The sequence below is a fragment of the Triturus cristatus genome, chromosome 6 (genome assembly GCF_964204655.1).
Source record: "Triturus cristatus chromosome 6, aTriCri1.1, whole genome shotgun sequence".
In the NCBI taxonomy this organism is placed as follows: Eukaryota; Metazoa; Chordata; class Amphibia; order Caudata; family Salamandridae; genus Triturus; species Triturus cristatus.
In genome coordinates, this window is record NC_140589.1 from 707,584,048 (window position 1) to 707,606,948 (window position 22,901).

Sequence of the window (22,901 nt, forward strand, 5' to 3'; positions counted from 1 at the left end):
TAAGAGACACAGCCACATAACACTAAACAATAGCCTACATCACGAGCAAAATGCACATAAAAGTATCAGCAGTAACAAGATTTCTTGGCTGGTAAATCCATCAAATAGTGAAAACAGGGAGTGTGTGTGACTGCACCTATGATCATGGTGGTTGCAGTTCCCTGAAATACCAGTATCAGAATGGCAAGGCATCCCTAAACACCATCCAAACGCAGAATCGATACCTCAGAGACATAATGCAATGCCAAAGCAACAGTCATGAAAGCAATGATCAGATAAACTCACCAATCAATCATATCAATCAATCAATCATATCATTTGTAAAGCGCACTACTTACCCGTGAGGGTCTCAAGGCGCTGGGGGAGGTGGGTGCTGCTACTGCTCAAAGAGCCAGGTCTTGAGAAGTCTTCTGAAGGTCAGTAGGTCTTGGGTCTGCCGTTGGTGGGTGGGGCGGGTGTTCTAGGTCTTGGCGGTGAGGTGGGAGAAAGATCTGCCGCCGGAAGTCGCTCTTCGGTTGCGGGGGACTGCGGCGAGGGCGAGGCCGGCAGAGTGGAGCTGGCGGGTGGGGGTGTAGAAGCTCAGTCGTCTGTTGAGGTACGCTGGCCCGGTGTTGTGGAGTGCTTTGTGTGCGTGGGTGAGGAGCTTGAACGTTATCCTCTTGTTGACGGGGAGCCAGTGCAGGTCTCTCAGGTGGGGTGTGATGTGGCTGCGGCAGGGGATGTCGAGGATCAGACATGCAGAGGCGTTCTGGATGCGTTGCAGCCATCTCAGGAGTTTGGCCGAAGCTCCTGCGTAGAGTGCGTTTCCATAGTCCAACCTGCTGCTGAAGAGGGCCTGGGTGACCGTTCTTCTCGTATCGGTGGGGATCCACTTGTAGATCTTGCGGAGCATGCGGAGCGTTTTGAAGCAGGAGGAGGAGATGGTGTTGACCTGTTTAGTCATGGAGAGGGTGGAGTCGAGGATGACCCCTAGGTTGCGTGCGTGGTCGGTGGGTGTTGGGGTTGTTCCCAGTGCAGTCGGCCACCAGGAGTCATCCCAGGCCGGAGGGGTGGATCCGAGGATGAGAACCTCCATCTTGTCAGCTTCAGTCGGCTGTTCCTCATCCATTCGGCGACAGCCTTCATTCCTTTGTGGAGGTTAGTTTTTGCGGTGTGGGGGTCTTTGGTGAGGGAGAGGATCAGCTGGGTGTCATCAGGGTAGGAGATGACGTTGAGGTCGTGCTGTCGTGCGACGTGGGCGAGGGGTGCCATGTAGATGTTGAACAGCGTTGGGCCGAGGGATGAGCCCTGGGGTACGCCGCAGATGATCTCGGTGGCATTGGAGCATTGGGCACTTAAGCCCAAAGCAGAAGAAATAATACACCTAGGGGTGTTTATAATGCCGACACTAATTAGGATGAATTCAGTTTAAAATATCAGGCAGATAGAAAGATATGTACACTTCCTTGGTTGGGGTTGGAAAGATAGCATCCTTTGAAATGATCATGCTATATAAATATAAACAAAATAATAAACAACATCAACCAGATATCATGTGACCCACATAAAGAAGGATATGATGTGAATGTGGGGCCAGGAAATGCATCTAGCAAGAATAGGATGGAGAAGAAAAAGAAAAAGAGGAGGTTGCTGTCATGGACTTTAAAACCTTGTGAGTGGGAGCAGATGTGCCTCTTCAGAGCACCAATACAGACGTTTATTGGGTGCCTTGGGAGGTCTGGGGCCTGGAAAATGTGGAGCAACAGGGATACCTGGTGGAATAGGAGGCTTATCTGATGCACTTTGGGCTCTGGATGACCTCATTTGATGCCATGATCCAGTGAGGAACTCAAAGACATTTACCACCGCAAAGACGACATGCAAGATGGTGCCCACCTGCCAACCATGGTAAACCCCTGACAACTGAACAGCTGAAGAAGGCTTAGATTACTTCTGACTCCTAGCTGGTGCTTTACCTTGGGGTGAGGCAACAGACCAGATACGCACTCCTGTGATCCACGGGGGGCCTGGATCTGTGGCACACAAGAAGAGTGGAAGGCAGCACTCGAAGACTGCAGTACACAATAGATAATATGTCTGAGGGTTGCACCTGCTTTTGGAATAGCACCTTAGGATAAAATAATCTCCATTGCAGGTCGTAAGGCACAAGATTTACAAGCTGCCAACTTGAGGCTCGAAGCGATCATTGGTCTCCAAAGGCACGGTGATAACAGAGCTGAGTGACTCCTTAGAAATTCAACTACTGTTGAAAGGAGCCAGATGAAAAAGTGGAGCAGTGTCACAGAGCAGTGAGGATAAGGTTCTGAGCTTCCTTGATTACAGCCAACCAATGTAATGAAGGAGGAGCAGACTTCAGCGTATCAAAATAAATCTTTTCAAATTGAATCTCCGCATCTCCCTGTGGCACCTCGCAAAACTCAGTGTTGGACTTGGCCAGTTCTACAGGATCATTCCGAAACTATTTACCTTCATCCTTCTGTTTTCTGAACCAGGTATTGTTGGCTTTTAGGACTCTGCACTCTTTACCACTGCTAAACAATGCTAACGTGCTTTTTCTTTCTCTAATAAACATGGCAAAATTCTCTGCTACCCAATGGGCACGTTTAATTCACTTATAAGTCTCTACTAAAGTGATCCTACATGTACCCAGGGCCTGTAACTTAAATGCTAGTGGTGGTCCTTCAGTACCTGTGGTGCCACCCACTTAAGTCTTTTAAACATGTCTCAGGCCTGTCATTGCAGCTTGTGTGTGCAGTTTTAAACTGCCATTTTGACCTGGAAAAAAAAAGACTTACCTCTCGTAGGATAACATTGGGTTACCTTATTCCATTTAATAAGTGATAACCTTCAATTGGGAGGAAGTAGGACTGTTGAGTTTGGCATCTGAAGAATTGTAATTTGAAACCCTCTTTAATGGAAAAGTCGGATTTTAAGTTGACTTTTTCTTGTCCTAAACATTTGGTGCCTGCAGCCTGTATCATGACTAGGTGTAGCTGGTATATGGTCTTTGTGTATTACTCCCAGACAGTGAGACAAAGGGGGAATAGGTGTTGTCCGGATTGCCATCACTGACTTGATAGAGTGGGGGAGATGTCACCTACTGCACATGCACATCATAAATACACTGCCTTAGCACACTCACAAAGGGTTTAACATTAGCCCTTTGTGTGCCCAGACAAGCTGGAGCCAGGGCAGAAAGACAGGGAATTCCTGACACCTCTGCAGGGGGAGGGCTCTAGATGCTTCTCCCACTTCCAAGTGGGCATTAGGTATAAATATCGTACTCTCAGACCTAACTCTTCTGTACACATCTGGACCTGTGGAAAACTCAGAAGAAGGACTGCGGTGCTGTTCTGCTGCAAGAAGGACTTCTACTCGCCGTCTTCCGTAGACTGTACTATTAAGGCCTGGCAGTGCCTCCTTCATATACTTAAGGCACCAAAGCTTTATTCTCCGAGGCTCCCACTTACCTATCACCCAAAAATGCCACTACTCTTGGAGGGAATATTCTCCAAGACCAAATCGAAATTCCAGATCTACACCTGGGGGGATCTTTATCTAAACGGTACATTTAAAGATATGTTGCAATGGATATTTTTCTGTACGTGCGACTGAGACAGGGCATTAGGGAATATACACCATCATACCCTAGGGAACCCCCCACAGTGCCCCCGCCCCATCATATGTTGCGCACCCCTGAGGCCTCACATCTGGAATCGATCGTATACCACAGCCTATACACAGATATTGACTACAAGCCCTGCCCGGCCTGAGCCAAATGGTGCACAGAACTGGGATATGATATCACAGACCAGCAGTGGGAATACTGCTGCAAGCAAACTGAGCTTGTCTCCTCGAACAGCCGGCTCCGTATCACACACTATAAATTCTTACATCGCACATATTACACTCCTGCCCGACTGTATCGCTATGGTCTAAGAGAGAATGCATGTTACGATAGATGCAAAGCAGATAATGCTTACTTCCTACATCTGGCATGGTTCTGTGAGGCAGTACATTTATATTGGCAGCAGATATTTGAAGCCCCGGCACACATGACCCTGCTGGAAATACAGATGTCCCCAATGTTGGTGCTGTTGGGGTACGTCAAGGCTATTCCGGCTGCCCAGCGTAAATTCATCTCCTTTAGCATACTCCTGGCCAGGCGTAGGGTGGCCTGCAGATGGGGCAAGGGAAGGGCGCCAAAATTTAAGGAATGGCTAGGCGACCTGATCCTGTGGCAAGAGCAGCTGTATACTTATGCTGAGTCAATCCCTGTACCATCCAGACATTACGATATATGGGCCCCCTAACCATGTACCTAATAGAACGCCCATTCACGGTACCTGCTGACACGAACTAGTTGCCTTCCTAGAATGTTTGCACTCGCGCACACACAACTGGGGAAGTTATTCTGTATGTTGTACAAAAATTACCAACTGCATATTTGATCTGTTCCCTATGGATGTGTATGTGGACTTCCTTGCCAGGATATAGCTATTTCTTCCTGCATAAAAATGGATCTGACAGTGTTAATGCCCTTGGCTGGAAATAGGGTGCCTAGAAGAACAAACTCATGGACTATTGCCAATAATGTATTCATTGCCTAGTTTGTATTGTGTATTGCCGTGCTTAAGTGTCTGTACACATACTGGAACCAACTGTTTGACATGTTTTTGTTTTTGTCGCTGAATAAAACATAAATAAAAAAATTTAAAAAAAGAAGGACTTCTACTCTGCTGCCCTGCTTCCTGAGTGAGAAGGTCTGGGTGCGCATCTTGAACCCAGGACCACAAGGGTGACTCCAAGGCCTAGGTGGCTGGCCTCCTGATCAGAGCCTAAGGGGCAGTAAAAGCTCCGATTACCTTGAACCCTGCATCTGGACTCTGCCTGCTGTGAATCCTTTCCCAAAGTAGTGCCACCCCAGACCTGGACCCATTGAAGGTGGACCTGAAGGTGCTCCACCAGCCAAGATGTGGTCTTTTGGGCAGATCTGATGCAGTGAAGTGCATCGTCTCACAGCTCCACATTGTACCTGCTGCTGCGCAACACATCCCTGATGCAGGACCCTGCAGCTCCTTGGAACTGCCGCTATGGGATGCATTCTCCATGCTGGACATCGCATCACAGCCCTTTCGCTCCTCTGAACTGACGCTGTCTGGCAAATCCTCGATGCAAGACCTCGCATTGCAGCCCCACAGCCTCCGAGAAGCACCTTTGCACAACAGGACCTTGCATCATAGCCCACCAGCTCCAGGGAACCACAGCTGTACGATACATCATCATTGCTGAACGGTGCAGCACAACCTCACAGCTCCTCAAAACTGCTGCTGTTAAACGCATTCGCGGCACAGCATGTCGCAAAACCTTCCAACCAGGATTTAAGTTGCTCAGTGGGCCTGACTTGGTCCCTGTATTTGGCCCCTGCTCCACTGCAGTCGCCTTGAACTATGGCTTTGTCCCAATCTGGTGTAACCAGACAACCGCAATTGACGCTTTGTGCTATTAAGCACTATATTCACCTAAACCTTTAAAATTGAATATCTCCGGTTTGACTAATTGGGTTTTTGTCATTTTGGTGTCAAATAATGAATTACAATTTACTCTATGTTTCTAAACTAGTGTGGGATTTTCTTGGGCTGTGTTTTTAGTTTATTATTGTTTTCGTGCTGCATAAATACTTTACACATTGCCTCTAAGTTAAGCCTGCAAGCTTTTGTGCCAAGCTCCAGAGGGCTTAGCACAGGTTAATTTAGAGTTTACTCATCTTTCACCCTATGAGCTAAGATTGTTGCTTGAGTAGGATTGCACCCCCCTCAAACAATAACCACATTTCCTACACTCAGGTTTGAACATAATAGTAATTGTAGGCATAAGTTTAGGCATTGGAAGCTTTTCTTGAGGCTCGTCATAGTGAAGTAGGAACCCATACAGATGATGAAGCCTGAGATTCTCACTATGTTTCCATATGAAAATTCCCTTATGAAGACACAAAAGTATTATTCTTGACACTGCCTAAGTGAGCAGTCTATATCTATAGTTATCAAACTATAGATTGGGCTTGGTCTTCTGAACTCATCCTGAGATCTGACTTGGTGGTGGTCCCCTTGTGCCCTTCTTCTCACCCATCATTCCCCCTGAATGTATACTTTGGAATAGGATGAGCTTATAAACCATTGCAAACAAGAAGTGGTAAGAGTTTTATTTAATTGGACACATGGTATGTATGTGCATACTGAGATGTAAAATGTAATGTTTTTCCTCAACACAACATTAGAATACTAAGGCTTTGTGTGTTACAGTATATCCATCAACATAGAGGTATTTCCACTGTTGGAGCAGTGGATTTGCTTAAAAGTTAGGGAAATTAGGCCTGCGGCGGTCTCCCTTCTGTGGCAAGCTGCCTAATATGCACTGCTCTCAATAGTGAAGTGCAATAGTAGCTACCTTCTCCCCTTAAAATTTAAAAAGTTTGTGGTCTTTGGAGTAAAGTATGACTGCAATTGATCACACAGTAAAATAGTGTAAACAGGATAAGTATATTTGTATTATTCATACCATATACCAATATAGCCTAATGTACGAGAATGTGCCATACATTGTTCCTGCCATCCACTCCCATCAAGGTATACTTGTGCCTCTAATCTATATCTGCCTACAGACCATGTGGGCCAGGAGGTCAATGGATGAAAGCCAAATAGTAAAAGGGAACCTTGCCCTGCAATACTTTACCTCAGCTCCTAACCACCATATTTATTTCTTCACTGGCAATTCCATTGAACAAAGATAGCATCAATAGCTCTACTACAGAGGCAGGAGCCCTCTGGTTCATCTACTCCGACTTTTCCAGGCAGTCCATTAATTGATTTGACTATGTACATATAAGCTACATGTGTTGGTCGGCTTATGCCTGCAAAACCATAAGGACTGTGGCCTTCGGTACGCAGTAGGAAAGTCATTGCCCTTGATCGATTTCTACATAGTCCTTTAATGGACATTACTTTGTAAACATAAAGTGTTCAGTGTATTCCCTAGTGCATGGCTTCGAAATAAAATAGATTGGGTGTTCTATCAGAATATTGAGTTTTAAATGTAGTCCTACGAAAATACAGTTTACAGAAACTACACCATCACAATATTGTACATGTAAGTATATATATAGCTCAATATAGCAAATTACTATTATTAACTCCACATCCATGTAACTTGATGATAAACAAATCTCTGAGGTATATATATATGTGAAATGAAGAATAGTATATCAATATTACATAAAAATATACTTGCTTTCCAATATTGTGGTAGTCGATATTTTGGATACAATATTTTTGTAGAACAATATTTATATTGTTGATATTCAGATATCATAGGTCTGTTCTGCTCATTATGAAATATTATAACAAAGTGTTATTCGCGAAATTATTTACTGTACAAAAGTGAAATTTTGACTTAAATTTTGTTTGTAAATTTAATAAAACATTCATAATTTGTGAATTGGTTTGCTGTATACTTGTTTCTGTATTTTCATATATCAATATGTGGTTCAAATCATAGAAATTGTTGGGCAGGGTCCTCGGCTTCCTGTGTGAGTCAGTGGGGGGCCGCAGAAATCAAAAGGTTAAGAAGATCTACACTAGGAACAGGCTTTACACAGTGTAAACTCATAACCAATACAACACAAAGGTGTTTCTCATTGTGATCTCTGTTTCAAATATTATAGGAAGGGGGTTTACAGTGAAATGTTTGACAAAAACCATTGCATTACATTTTGAACTCTCTGACAGATACAGTAGTAGAGGGTTTACATTGTGAACTCTTTGCCAAACACCATGATTAGAGGCTGAACAATGTGAGCCCTTTGAAAAATGCAATAAGATGGTGTTCCGCATTGTTAACTCTTACAAATGCAATAGCGTGGATCTTTACATTGTGAAGTCTCTGACAAATGCACTAGTAGGGGTTGTACAGTATGGACTCTCTTGCAACAGCAAGGGATTTTACATTGGGAATGTCGCGGTAAAGGTGGTTGAAAGAGACTTTACTTTTTCAATTATTAGACAAATACAACTCTCTGACAAATGCAATAGGAAGGCATGAGTAAAAAAGGCCCCATTTTAATTATAGCCACAGTGAACATGGTTCAGTACCCTAGCCATATCCAACCATCACTTCACAAGTTTAGTCTGAATAGCAATTCATACCAGTCACGGGGGAAAATCTCTGAGCCAGAGGGAAATTTCTCTGAACACAAAATTATGAAACATGAAATATGAAATGAAAACTTCCATACCAAATACATGAATTTTAATAAAAACATGCTGTTACCACTTAACTCTAGAAGTGAGTTGGCCGTAGCACTTGGTAGATCTTTTGCTGACACCCCTAAGCTTACTACCACCAAAAGACTCCTTTAATGACGGAGTAACTACCCATGAAATCTCCTAACAAGCTACCTAAGTTTGACTAGAAAAATCATTGTCAAAGCCAATTGATCTGATGTTGGTTGCTGGTGACTTTGCCAATGCTCATTTTGTTTCATTGTGTTTTTTGTAAATCTTTTGTGTTGGGGGAGCTGACAAATGTTAGCCAATATAAGAAAATCTTTGGCTTAAAGCAAAAATATTTTTGGGTTTCAAAAAGCACATATTGCATAGTAGTACCTGACGGTATATAGCCACTCGCAGAGTTGTTAGCCATTGTCTGAAGTGGGTTTACCTATTGTTCCAAAGTGTATGAATTAGTAAGCAGAAGAAAAAAAAAGCATGACACAAAAACAAGCCAACGAATTAAGAGGGCTAGCTGAAAGTACTTATCTGCAAGTATATTATATATGTCATTTCATTAAAATCAAAAGGTCTAGTCTAATTCCAGACCTAACAAGGGTATTGTCTAGTCACTTTCTCAGTCATCAATAACATGCATGTTAAAAAATAAAACTGGGAATAAAAGGATGTATGTTGGAAAAGAAAATAGAGCCCTAATATGTAAGAATTGACCTCTTCAAGCGCTTTGCTGCTTATAAAATTCCATAACATACTAAGGAAGTCATCTAGGCTCGAATACGGTAACTAAGCGATTTATTTTCCTCTGTGGTGTTCCTCACATGGAGTGTGGCCAAACAAAATGCAGTAAGCTAATCACACCTTAATGTATGTTTGAAAAAGACAAATAAGAGACATGAGATGTAGAATTACCTTTCTTGACCCAGTGGCTTTAACTAGAAAAATGGCCCTATAAAAGAAATCAACAAACCTAAAGTGAATTAACTGGCTGTGCTACTTTATTAGGCAATATTAATCGTATTTAGCATCACCCTTACATAATCTTGAGTACTGTTTTACCTGCAAAACCAGATATCCATGAACTATTCGTTTAGTTCTGTTCCACTGTCGTCCCAATTGCGTATTTATAAACGTGGCTTGTGTAATGATGCCCGCACTACAAGGTCCTACCCAAAGGGGTTGTGTTCTGACCATAACCTCTAAGCATACCAACCAACATTCTTAACTCAGTAATAAAGTTAACCAAGTTGCAAACTTCTTGTTCACTTTGACAGAATTAACTAGAATTTTGAAGGAAACTTGCCACATTAAGCCTTTTGCATAGTTTGCAAATCTGCAACGTAACAGCCCATAAAAGCAGAAAAGAGCCGCTTTAAAAATCAATGTGGTGTGATCTGAAATGCCAGTTCTGATTTATTTAAATAGGAGCTCTAGAGAACTGAGGACCGGATGTTGTTTCTAAGAGCTCATACATTCTGAACGGACAGACTAGCTCAGCTTCGACTACTTTGCCAGTATCTCAGTGTGAGAAGTTGGCCTGGTGTATGCTGTCCACTAATTAAAGTGAGCACCCTGTACCAGTCCAAACAAACCTTATGGTGATTTAAGAGGTCAAAGATAACCTTAGGAAGCTATCCAAGTGGTAGCAGTGGAAAGCAGCCTTCAGGCTTAGTCTTGAAGGAATGTTAAGCAGCTTGTTTTACCAGAATGCAACCTTTTTGTATTGGTTAAATGAAAGTAGAACCACACAGTAGTTATAAAGATATGTATTTAATTATTATAACACACTCTAAATACCTCACAGTATCTACTACATGCACATAAACACAAAGTACACAATACTGTAGCACAGAAACAATCGTAAGTAGCAATAATACACAGTGGCCTCCAGGGGGAGACCAAACCATATACTAAAATAGTGGTATAAGAACCACAACTCGAGTCAAGACAGTGTCTAGAGGATGTAGAATCGCTGGGACCCCAAGGAACCACTCAAGGTGAGTAAGTGGCGACCCCACGGAGGACGGGTGCAGTGTGAGAGCACAACCGTGTGCTACGTACAGTTCAATGGGAGAGTCGCGGTTGCAGTTTTAAAGTTTAAGGACCCTTCCCAGTTGATTACGAGGAAGCCTTTTGGATCATAGGAGGTTGAATAGCCACGCCACACGTGGATACCGTAGTACCAGAGTTACCTATCCCAAGGATGCCGGGTGCATAGGGCTGAATTGGTGTCGGAAACCGCCGTCGATCTTCAAGGAAAGGCCACTGCGGGAAAGAAGAAAAGTGTCAGTTGGAATCCAAAGGTGGATTCTTGTCGAAGAACACCTGAGAGCAGGGGGTACAGAGTCTGAGTCACTCAGGAGTGACCAGGGGCTCGGTAGACGAATGCCCACCGATGTCGGGTGCTTCAGGTGTGTTGAGGGGGTTCTTGACTCTTCGGCCACCGGGACCAGGAGATGTCGAGGAGAACCAGGATCCAGATACGATCTGCCCAACAAAGGATGTTGAATGCTGAAGGGTCGGTGTCCAGCTGGAGCACCAAAAAGCCTTGGCAGTAGCAACACACAAAGATGGTCAAGAGGAGTTACGGTTCGGACCAGCAAGGTCCAGGAGACTCACAAAACACAGGGGAGTTGGGGCTAGCCTGGAGCAACCAAGGGACCCCAAGAAAAGCAAAGATGACCCTCAAGAGGACTCACAGGCTGGAGGCACAGGAGTCGCGAGGAGACCTCCAGCAGAATTACAAAGCAACAGCGCACGGAGCACTCTGTGTGAGGAGGCCAAAGTTCTATGGTGGAAATGGTGCCAGAGGCTGGTGCTACTCGGAGCCCAGTGCACTTGTTTTGGGAACGTCAACAAGCATATGCACTTGCAAAACTATGGAGTGCACAGGGGTACAGGTATTGCAGTCTCTCATGCACACTTTCAGTCGCTGGCAAGCGCACCCAGCCAGGCCTAATACACACAATTCTGTCTTCTGGAAGGTGGTCACACCTCCCTGTGACAGGATGCCTATTGTTCTGCCTTTCCATGCTCGAGCTTGGCTCAGCAGCAGGAGGGCAAAAATGTGTGTCTAGTCGGCAGCAACCATTTTGGGCTGCCCGGGACTAGAAGGATGGTATCGGGAACACCAGGGACCTCACAAAGATTGTTTCTGAGGGGTGGAATCATACCTCCCACACCGGTTACCGCTGTGAGGGTATGATTCCACAATGTTTGACACCAAACACCATAGGGTTACTTTCAGCCGTTGTAGATTTGGTCATCACGTGGTCGCATAATGCCACTCTATATGTCGTAAATGGCTGTAGCACTGACATCCCGGGAGAATGGACTCTGTAGGCTGCAGGCGTGTCCTGCTCATGCAGTGGCACCCTCTCACTTACAACCAAGCACCCTGCCTTCAGGATTGTTAAGGCCTGCTATAGGGGTGACTTACAGGTTTTAAGTGTAGTGACCCTTAGAAATAGTCAACCTATATCTTATAAGGTGCATGCACCAACCTATGCAGGCTGCAATGGCAGGCCTGTAGATCCATTTTGCATGGCCTCTCATGGGTGGCATAATACATGTTTCAACTCATGGGAGGCCTCTGGGGTACCTATGCCTGGGTACCTGGGTACCATATACTAGGGACTGACAAGGGGCCCCAGTGTCCAATCTGGAGTGTACCTAAGTACATGACATAACATTTTAGGAAGAAAACAGATAGACTAGGGTCCTGAATAGCAGGATCCCAGTCAGACTAGTCAAAAACAGTGTAACATGAAGCAAAAAGTGGGGGTAACCATAAGAATCATATCCTTCTTTCCTACAATCAACATTTTGTGTGAGAGCCACCCCACTCTCAGATAACCTGCTTTAAGCACATGTCCCTTTGCTTTGTTCAACCAGACAACCATGCAAAATCTACTACAGAACCCTCTTTCCGCCACACTGATTGAGAGCACTGTCATTTGCTCACAGTACAGCAAGAATGGGTGGTCACAAATCAGAGTACTCAGATAGAAGGGCCCTAGGTACGTGCAAAGCTATTTGTCCTACAATGCAGTGACATGCTGTAAAAGTTAAACAATGACATTGCACTTAACTATTGCACAGATTGGTAGCACAGAGAGGTTTCAGCATATCCAAAGCAGCCCCTGCCACGTACAGACATCCTGAACCAATGCTTCCTCATGCTTTAGACACATTTCAGTGTTTGTAAAAGCCATATGCAGGGCCTAATTTGAGCTGGTGGTTCCTGGTTCCCGGTACCGGCACTCAAATGTCAACACTAGTGCTTGAGACAGTCTTCCACCAAGGTGGTGCTGTCTGGCTAATTTATAGATGACCACAACAACAGTTAATTATTATTCAATATACATTAAAAGTAACATAACATAAGCCATTCTAATAGCTTTGAAGTAGCCCGAATTGTCACACCTGTAGGAGTGTGATGGTTAGGAGTTGTATGGTTACTGTCATTGACAAAGATGGGAGGGGTGATGTGTTGTGCATGATGCAGTGGCTTCCTGACGAGATTCTTGGCACTTATTTTTTTTACAAATTGAGCACTGGCCATGTGTGTATTTAGCTTGAATGAAGTTGCAGTAGAATATTTTCTCTCCTATTCCCAAGCAGAAATAGAAAGCAAGAGAACATTTGGTTTTAAGGTTGGGTGTTGCCATTTCCAGACCTTGGGCCAGATGTGCCATAGTTTGGGTAGCAAAAAGTGGTCGCAATTTGCAAACACTCTTTTTGCGATCAGAAACTTATAAGCTGTTTCACAAAATAAGGACTTGCCCTTACCATTTTTTGTTTCTATGGACTAACTGTATAAGTATAAAGATGACAGAGTGAAGTCGTGCATCACATAGCTTCCCCCTTCCCACCTACTCCCCTAAATTATTTTAAAAACATAAAAACATTAACATTGTGTCCTGCCATCGACCCCACCACCTCTGTTAGTGCTTCCTTGCAAATGCACAAAATATACCTTTCATCCTGCCATCCTCCCACTCCACCCTTGAAGCACCCTGTCCTACCACGTGCTACTGATTAAAAATAGCTCAGTAACTTGCCAACTCCACCATTTAACTCCCACCCTTCATCGCTATAATTAAACTCCAATACCTGGCATCCTGCCACCCTCTCCCACCACTCACCACCTGTTCTATTTAGAGTTAGGTGGACTGTCACGCTTTTGTTGGCAGTGCCCACGCTGGCTCTTTTAGCAGCACACTATACCAACGGCCCTGTGGATATGGAGCCATCAGTGTAAGTATCTCAGATTATCGGCCGTTCTCACATATCTGCAACTCACACAGTGCTACTGTGTGACACACAATATTGGCTCCCATCACACTGTCTCCTTTGAGGAGCTGATATGACATGGTGGCAGGAAAGACGAGCTGAAAACCACTGTGAATAGCGGTTTTACAGGTCATTTTCCTAGGCTTTGAATTGCCAACCTGTTTTAAGGGATGTGAAAGCACCCCAGGACATCGGCACCAGCCTCAGCAAGTTTTTTTGGGGGGAGGGGGCCTGGGGCCAGGGTGGGGTTCAAATGTGTCTCGTAAGTACTTCTCGGCATGAGTCCCCACCCCTTCAAGGCCCCGCCCCCTCCTCACATGGTGAGATTGTTCTTCAAGTTGGCAGGTATATTCTCAGATTATCCAATTTATTTAAGGCAGGCTTTCTGATGTACTTTTCTTCTGTTCTGAACCACCAGTAAAAACCTGGTGGTCACAAACTACATGACTCCCACATTCTGGGAGAAAGCGCCGAGAATATCAAGGTCATTTGGGATTTGGAGGGGGGGGATTTTGTATTCGTATAACAAAAATGTTTGGTGAGCAGCTGCATACAACATGGTATCTGCTCAGCAGAAATCTCTAAACTTACATTTGCTGCCTCTCCACATTATTTCCGAAACAGGTAGGGGGTTCATTGATCACCCCCTTCTCTGAGTCATATTAAGAGGTAATGTTTAACATGATAAACTTGAGCAAACAATGCTTATGTTAATTTACTCCCAGTAGAGGCTGCAGACCCTAACCTTCCTGCTTGGCATGCGGAAATGCCGTTTTAGCACACTGCTGCTCAAGACGTATTATCATAGCGAGGGCACAATGGTGTTTGTCTACTTCTGACACACTGCTCAAAGTTACCAGTAATGGGGCTATGCAGTCTGGAAATTGCTGCAGTATTTTCAATGACAGGGATAATTTGTAATTTGGCCGTGTGAATTAGTAATCATTTCGATTTGACAACTGTTAGTCAGCTTGTTACACTGACAATTTGCAGGATCCCAGTCAGACTAGTCAAAAACAGTGTAACATGAAGCTAAAAGTGGGGGTAACCATAAGAATTATATCCTTCTTTCCTACAATCAACATTTTGTGTGAGAGCCACCCCACTCTCAGATAACCTGCTTTAAGCACATGTCCCTTTGCTTTGTTCAACCAGACAACCATGCAAAATCTACTACAGAACCCTCTTTCCGCCACACTGATTGAGAGCACTGTCATTTGCTCACAGTACAGCAATAATGGGTGGTCACAAATCAGAGTACTCAGATAGAATGGCCCTAGGTACGTGCAAAGCTATTGGTCCTACAATGCAGTGACATGCTGTAAAAGTTAAACAATGACATTGCACTTAACTATTGCACAGATTGGTAGCACAGATAGGTTTCAGCATATCCAAAGCAGCCCCTGCCACGTACAGGCAGCCTGAACCAATGCTTCCTCATGCTTTAGACACATTTCAGTGTTTGTAAAAGCCATATGCAGTGCCTAATTTGAGCTGGTGGTTCCTGGTGCTCGATACCGGCACTCAAATGTCAACACTGGTGCTTGAGACAGTCTTCCACCAAGGTGGCGCTGTCTGGCTAATTTATAGATGACCACAACAACAGTTAATTATTATTCAATATACATTAAAAGTAACATAACATAAGCCATTCTAATAGCTTTGAAGTAGCCCGAATTGTCACACCTGTAGGAGTGTGATGGTTAGGAGCTGTATGGTTACTGTCATTGACAATAATGGGAGGGGTGATGTGTTGTGCATGATGCAGTGGCTTCCTGACGAGAGTCTTGGCACTTATTTTTTTTACAAATTGAGCACTGGCCATGTGTGTATTTAGCTTGAATGAAGTTGCAGTAGAATATTTTCTCTCCTATTCCCAAGCAGAAATAGAAAGCAAGAGAACATTTGGTTTTAAGGTTGGGTGTTGCCATTTCCAGACCTTGGGCCAGATGTGCCATAGTTTGGGTAGCAAAAAGTGGTCGCAATTTGCATTCACTCTTTTTGCGATCAGAAACTTATAAGTTGTTTCACAAAATAAGGACTTGCCCTTACCATTTTTTGTTTCTATGGACTAACTGTGTAAGTATAAAGATGACAGAGTGAAGTCGTGCATCACATAGCTTCCCCCTTCCCACCTACTCCCCTAAATTATTTTAAAAACATAAAAACATTAACATTGTGTCCTGCCATCGACCCCACCACCTCTGTTAGTGCTTCCTTGCAAATGCACAAAATATACCTTTCATCCTGCCATCCTCCCACTCCACCCTTGAAGCACCCTGTCCTACCACGTGCTACTGATTAAAAATAGCTCAGTAACTTGCCAACTCCACCATTTAACTCCCACCCTTCATCGCTATAATTAAACTCCAATACCTGGCATCCTGCCACCCTCTCCCACCACTCACCACCTGTTCTATTTAGAGTTAGGTGGACTGTCACGCTTTTGTTGGCAGTGCCCACGCTGGCTCTTTTAGCAGCACACTATACCAACGGCCCTGTGGATATGGAGCCATCAGTGTAAGTATCTCAGATTATCGGCCGTTCTCACATATTTGCAACTCACACAGTACTACTGTGTGACACACAATATTGGCTCCCATCACACTGTCTCCTTTGAGGAGCTGATATGACATGGTGGCAGGAAAGACGAGCTGAAAATCACTGTGAATAGCGGTTTTACAGGTCATTTTCCTAGGCTTTGAATTGCCAACCTGTTTTAAGGGATGTGAAAGCACCCCAGGACATCGGCACCAGCCTCAGCAAGTTTTTTTGGGGGGAGGGGGCCTGGGGCCAGGGTGGGGTTCAAATGTGTCTCGTAAGTACTTCTCGGCATGAGTCCCCACCCCTTCAAGGCCCCGCCCCCTCCTCACATGGTGAGATTGTTCTTCAAGTTGGCAGGTATATTCTCAGATTATCCAATTTATTTAAGGCAGGCTTTCTGATGTACTTTTCTTCTGTTCTGAACCACCAGTAAAAACCTGGTGGTCACAAACTACATGACTCCCACATTCTGGGAGAAAGCGCCGAGGATATCAAGGTCATTAGGGATTTGGAGGGGGGGGATTTTGTATTCGTATAACAAAAATGTTTGGTGAGCAGCTGCATACAACATGGTATCTGCTCAGCAGAAATCTCTAAACTTACATTTGCTGCCTCTCCACATTATTTCCGAAACAGGTAGGGGGTTCATTGATCACCCCCTTCTCTGAGTCATATTAAGAGGTAATGTTTAACATGATAAACTTGAGCAAACAATGCTTATGTTAATTTACTCCCAGTAGAGGCTGCAGACCCTAACCTTCCTGCTTGGCATGCGGAAATGCCGTTTTAGCACACTGCTGCTCAAGACGTATTATCATAGCGAGGGCACAATGGTGTTTGTCTACTTCTGACACACTGCTCAAAGTTACCAGTAATGGGGCTATGCAGTCTGGAAATTGCTGCAGTATTTTCAATGACAGGGATAATTTGTAATTTGGCCGTGTGAATTAGTAATCATTTCAATTTGACAACTGTTAGTCAGCTTGTTACACTGACAATTTGCAGGATCCCAGTCAGACTAGTCAAAAACAGTGTAACATGAAGCTAAAAGTGGGGGTAACCATAAGAATTATATCCTTCTTTCCTACAATCAACATTTTGTGTGAGAGCCACCCCACTCTCAGATAACCTGCTTTAAGCACATGTCCCTTTGCTTTGTTCAACCAGACAACCATGCAAAATCTACTACAGAACCCTCTTTCCGCCACACTGATTGAGAGCACTGTCATTTGCTCACAGTACAGCAATAATGGGTGGTCACAAATCAGAGTACTCAGATAGAATGGCCCTAGGTACGTGCAAAGCTATTGGTCCTACAATGCAGTGACATGCTGTAAAAGTTAAACAATGACATTGCACTTAACTATTGCACAGATTGGTAGCACAGATAGGTTTCAGCATATCCAAAGCAGCCCCTGCCACGTACAGGCAGCCTGAACCAATGCTTCCTCATGCTTTAGACACATTTCAGTGTTTGTAAAAGCCATATGCAGTGCCTAATTTGAGCTGGTGGTTCCTGGTGCTCGATACCGGCACTCAAATGTCAACACTGGTGCTTGAGACAGTCTTCCACCAAGGTGGCGCTGTCTGGCTAATTTATAGATGACCACAACAACAGTTAATTATTATTCAATATACATTAAAAGTAACATAACATAAGCCATTCTAATAGCTTTGAAGTAGCCCGAATTGTCACACCTGTAGGAGTGTGATGGTTAGGAGTTGTATGGTTACTGTCATTGACAATAATGGGAGGGGTGATGTGTTGTGCATGATGCAGTGGCTTCCTGACGAGAGTCTTGGCACTTATTTTTTTTACAAATTGAGCACTGGCCATGTGTGTATTTAGCTTGAATGAAGTTGTAGTAGAATATTTTCTCTCCTATTCCCAAGCAGAAACAGAAAGCAAGAGAACATTTGGTTTTAAGGTTGGGTGTTGCCATTTCCAGACCTTGGGCCAGATGTGCTATAGTTTGGGTAGCAAAAAGTGGTCGCAATTTGCAAACACTCTTTTTGTGATCAGAAACGTATAAGTTGTTTCACAAAATAAGGACTTGCCCTTTACCATTTTTGTTTCTATGGACTAGCTGTGTAAGTATAAAGATGACAGAGTGAAGTCGTGCATCACATAGCTTCCCCCCTTCCCACCTACTCCCCTAAATTATTTTAAAAACATAAAAATCATTAACATTGTGTCCTGCCATCGACCCCACCACCTCTGTTAGTGCTTCCTTGCAAATGCACAAAATATACCTTTCATCCTGCCATCCTCCCACTCCACCCTTGAAGCACCCTGTCCTACCACGTGCTACTGATTAAAAATAGCTCAGTAACTTGCCAACTCCACCATTTAACTCCCACCCTTCATCGCTAAAATTAAACTCCAATACCTGGCATCCTGCCACCCTCTCCCACCACTCACCACCTGTTCTATTTAGAGTTAGGTGGACGGTCACGCTTTTGTTGGCAGTGCCCACGCTGGCTCTTTTAGCAGCGCACTACACCAACAGCCCTGTGGAGATGGAGCCATCAGTGTAAGTTTCTCAGATTATCGGCCGTTCTCACATATCTGCAACTCACACAGTGCTACTGTGTGACACACGATATTGGTTTCCATCACACTGTCTCCTTTGAGGAGCTGATATGACATGGTGGCAGGGAAGACGAGCTGAAAACCACTGTGAATAGCGGTTTTACAGGTCATTTTCCTAGGCTTTGAATTGCTAACCTCCTTTAAGGGATGTGAAAGCACCCCAGGACATCGGCACCAGCCTCAGCAAGTTTTTTTGGGGGGAGGGGGCCTGGGGCCGGGGTGGGGTTCCAATGTGTCTCGTAAGTACTTCTCGGCATGAGTCCCCACCCCTTCAAGGCCCCGCCCCCTCCTTACATGGTGAGATTGTTCTTCAAGTTGGCAGGTATATTCTCAGATTATCCAATTTATTTAAGGCAGGCTTTCTGATGTACTTTTCTTCTGTTCTGAACCACCAGTAAAAACCTGGTGGTCACAAACTACATGACTCCCACATTCTGGGAGAAAGCGCCGAGGATATCAAGGTCATTAGGGATTTGGAGGGGGGGGATTTTGTATTCGTATAACAAAAATGTTTGGTGAGCAGCTGCATACAACATGGTATCTGCTCAGCAGAAATCTCTAAACTTACATTTGCTGCCTCTCCACATTATTTCCGAAACAGGTAGGGGGTTCATTGATCACCCCCTTCTCTGAGTCATATTAAGAGGTAATGTTTAACATGATAAACTTGAGCAAACAATGCTTATGTTAATTTACTCCCAGTAGAGGCTGCAGACCCTAACCTTCCTGCTTGGCATGCGGAAATGCCGTTTTAGCACACTGCTGCTCAAGACGTATTATCATAGCGAGGGCACAATGGTGTTTGTCTACTTCTGACACACTGCTCAAAGTTACCAGTAATGGGGCTATGCAGTCTGGAAATTGCTGCAGTATTTTCAATGACAGGGATAATTTGTAATTTGGCCGTGTGAATTAGTAATCATTTCAATTTGACAACTGTTAGTCAGCTTGTTACACTGACAATTTGCAGGATCCCAGTCAGACTAGTCAAAAACAGTGTAACATGAAGCTAAAAGTGGGGGTAACCATAAGAATTATATCCTTCTTTCCTACAATCAACATTTTGTGTGAGAGCCACCCCACTCTCAGATAACCTGCTTTAAGCACATGTCCCTTTGCTTTGTTCAACCAGACAACCATGCAAAATCTACTACAGAACCCTCTTTCCGCCACACTGATTGAGAGCACTGTCATTTGCTCACAGTACAGCAATAATGGGTGGTCACAAATCAGAGTACTCAGATAGAATGGCCCTAGGTACGTGCAAAGCTATTGGTCCTACAATGCAGTGACATGCTGTAAAAGTTAAACAATGACATTGCACTTAACTATTGCACAGATTGGTAGCACAGATAGGTTTCAGCATATCCAAAGCAGCCCCTGCCACGTACAGGCAGCCTGAACCAATGCTTCCTCATGCTTTAGACACATTTCAGTGTTTGTAAAAGCCATATGCAGTGCCTAATTTGAGCTGGTGGTTCCTGGTGCTCGATACCGGCACTCAAATGTCAACACTGGTGCTTGAGACAGTCTTCCACCAAGGTGGCGCTGTCTGGCTAATTTATAGATGACCACAACAACAGTTAATTATTATTCAATATACATTAAAAGTAACATAACATAAGCCATTCTAATAGCTTTGAAGTAGCCCGAATTGTCACACCTGTAGGAGTGTGATGGTTAGGAGTTGTATGGTTACTGTCATTGACAATAATGGGAGGGGTGATGTGTTGTGCATGATGCAGTGGCTTCCTGACGAGAGTCTTGGCACTTATTTTTTTTACAAATTGAGCACTGGCCATGTGTGTATTTAGCTTGAATGAAGTTGTAGTAGAATATTTTCTCTCCTATTCCCAAGCAGAAACAGAAAGCAAGAGAACATTTGGTTTTAAGGTTGGGTGTTGCCATTTCCAGACCTTGGGCCAGATGTGCTATAGTTTGGGTAGCAAAAAGTGGTCGCAATTTGCAAACACTCTTTTTGTGATCAGAAACGTATAAGTTGTTTCACAAAATAAGGACTTGCCCTTTACCATTTTTGTTTCTATGGACTAGCTGTGTAAGTATAAAGATGACAGAGTGAAGTCGTGCATCACATAGCTTCCCCCCTTCCCACCTACTCCCCTAAATTATTTTAAAAACATAAAAATCATTAACATTGTGTCCTGCCATCGACCCCACCACCTCTGTTAGTGCTTCCTTGCAAATGCACAAAATATACCTTTCATCCTGCCATCCTCCCACTCCACCCTTGAAGCACCCTGTCCTACCACGTGCTACTGATTAAAAATAGCTCAGTAACTTGCCAACTCCACCATTTAACTCCCACCCTTCATCGCTAAAATTAAACTCCAATACCTGGCATCCTGCCACCCTCTCCCACCACTCACCACCTGTTCTATTTAGAGTTAGGTGGACGGTCACGCTTTTGTTGGCAGTGCCCACGCTGGCTCTTTTAGCAGCGCACTACACCAACAGCCCTGTGGAGATGGAGCCATCAGTGTAAGTTTCTCAGATTATCGGCCGTTCTCACATATCTGCAACTCACACAGTGCTACTGTGTGACACACGATATTGGTTTCCATCACACTGTCTCCTTTGAGGAGCTGATATGACATGGTGGCAGGGAAGACGAGCTGAAAACCACTGTGAATAGCGGTTTTACAGGTCATTTTCCTAGGCTTTGAATTGCTAACCTCCTTTAAGGGATGTGAAAGCACCCCAGGACATCGGCACCAGCCTCAGCAAGTTTTTTTGGGGGGAGGGGGCCTGGGGCCGGGGTGGGGTTCCAATGTGTCTCGTAAGTACTTCTCGGCATGAGTCCCCACCCCTTCAAGGCCCCGCCCCCTCCTTACATGGTGAGATTGTTCTTCAAGTTGGCAGGTATATTCTCAGATTATCCAATTTATTTAAGGCAGGCTTTCTGATGTACTTTTCTTCTGTTCTGAACCACCAGTAAAAACCTGGTGGTCCCAAACTACATGACTCCCACATTCTGGGAGAAAGCGCCGAGGATATCAAGGTCATTAGGGATTTGGAGGGGGGGGATTTTGTATTCGTATAACAAAAATGTTTGGTGAGCAGCTGCATACAACATGGTATCTGCTCAGCAGAAATCTCTAAACTCACATTTGCTGCCTCTCCACATTATTTCCGAAACAGGTAGGGGGTCATTGATCACCCCCTTCTCTGAGTCATATTAAGAGGTAATGTTTAACATGATAAACTTGAGCAAACAATGCTTATGTTAATTTACTCCCAGTAGAGGCTGCAGACCCTAACCTTCCTGCTTGGCATGCGGAAATGCCGTTTTAGCACACTGCTGCTCAAGACGTATTATCATAGCGAGGGCACAATGGTGTTTGTCTACTTATGACACACTGCTCAAAGTTACCAGTAATGGGGCTATGCAGTCTGGAAATTGCTGCAGTATTTTCAATGACAGGGATAATTTGTAATTTGGCCGTGTGAATTAGTAATCATTTCGATTTGACAACTGTTAGTCAGCTTGTTACTCTGACAATTTGTAACTCACAGTGTGAAGGACAGTGCTTAACCATGAATATGAACCGGTTAGCTCGAGGTGGAAAGAAATGTGTTTCTTTGCACACTGCAATATGTCAAGGTTCTGCAGACTGTAAATGTCTGCACGTGCCCTGTTATGAGGGCAGTGCTGAAGGATGACATGATATTTCAAGACAAAAGCTTGAAATGGCGTGCCCTTTTGGCTTTGCTAATGCCAATTCGCTGCCACTCCGAGGTTTTATTTATTCAGTCAGCATGACAGACAGCTTACCCAACATGCATTGCGTTATCACTGAATGCGAAATAAACAATGGTTCTTGGGTGTCTCAAATTCTTCACTTCGCCTCAGGAAAACAAAAATATATGCATTGTGACACTGCGGAAGCTGGAAAGAGTATTTTATCAGGCGTGAACTGTGATTATCAATGCTCTGCTTTTTTAATTTTATTTCTAGCTATAAATATTTATCAGGCTTGAACTATGATTAACAAAGTTCTGCTTTTTATTTTTATGTAGACATATTTTATTAGACATGAGCTATGATTTTTAACCATCATTTTTTATTTTATTTCTTGGTGTAAGTATTTTATCAGGTATAAACTGTGATTATAAATGCTACGCTTTTTTATTTTATTTCTAGTTATGAGTATTTTTCAGACATGAAC

The 22,901-nt window shown here is 44.0% G+C and overlaps 1 protein-coding gene across 1 annotated transcript in view; it reads left to right on the forward strand.

Moving 5' to 3' along the window:
• Positions 1 to 22,901, forward strand: part of MCHR2 (melanin concentrating hormone receptor 2) — a 1,458,776-nt gene that overhangs the window by 1,277,528 nt on the left and 158,347 nt on the right. The gene's annotated exons all lie outside the window — the stretch shown is intronic.